This window comes from Cyphomyrmex costatus, unplaced genomic scaffold, assembly GCF_001594065.2.
Source record: "Cyphomyrmex costatus isolate MS0001 unplaced genomic scaffold, Ccosl1.0 scaffold425, whole genome shotgun sequence".
NCBI lineage: Eukaryota > Metazoa > Arthropoda > Insecta > Hymenoptera > Formicidae > Cyphomyrmex > Cyphomyrmex costatus.
Genome location: NW_017278480.1, coordinates 37166 through 37629, shown reverse-complemented (window position 1 = coordinate 37629; position 464 = coordinate 37166).

Below are 464 nucleotides of genomic sequence, written 5' to 3'. Positions count from 1 at the left end.
GATGGCCATGATAACATTATTAAATCGATTAAATCTAATAATTACCATGAGCTTTATTGGCCACTTGGAAGAAATTTGCGTTAACTTTTCAGGTTAATTACCTTATAGTTACTTCACCGCGTACCGCGTACCGCGGCTTGCCGCCGCGGTTCCTGGTTACTTTACCGCCTACCGCCTACCGCGTACCGCGCTGCATGTAATCGCACCAGCGGTCATCATCTTTGGAGCGTAAAATGTTATCATATCCCTAGAGAAAAGTAAGTTTTGTAAGTAACCTCCGATTTCGATAAAATTAGACTCATTCGACGCGTGTTTGCATAAAACGGAAGAATATGGCAGAAATATAAGTGTCGCTCTGCCCCGCGAACCGAGATATTAAGCATTAAAGTCACGACTATTCAGGTTAGGAAATCTGTCACAGTCCTACAATCGCCATGTCTTCTACATGCATTTCGATTTTATGC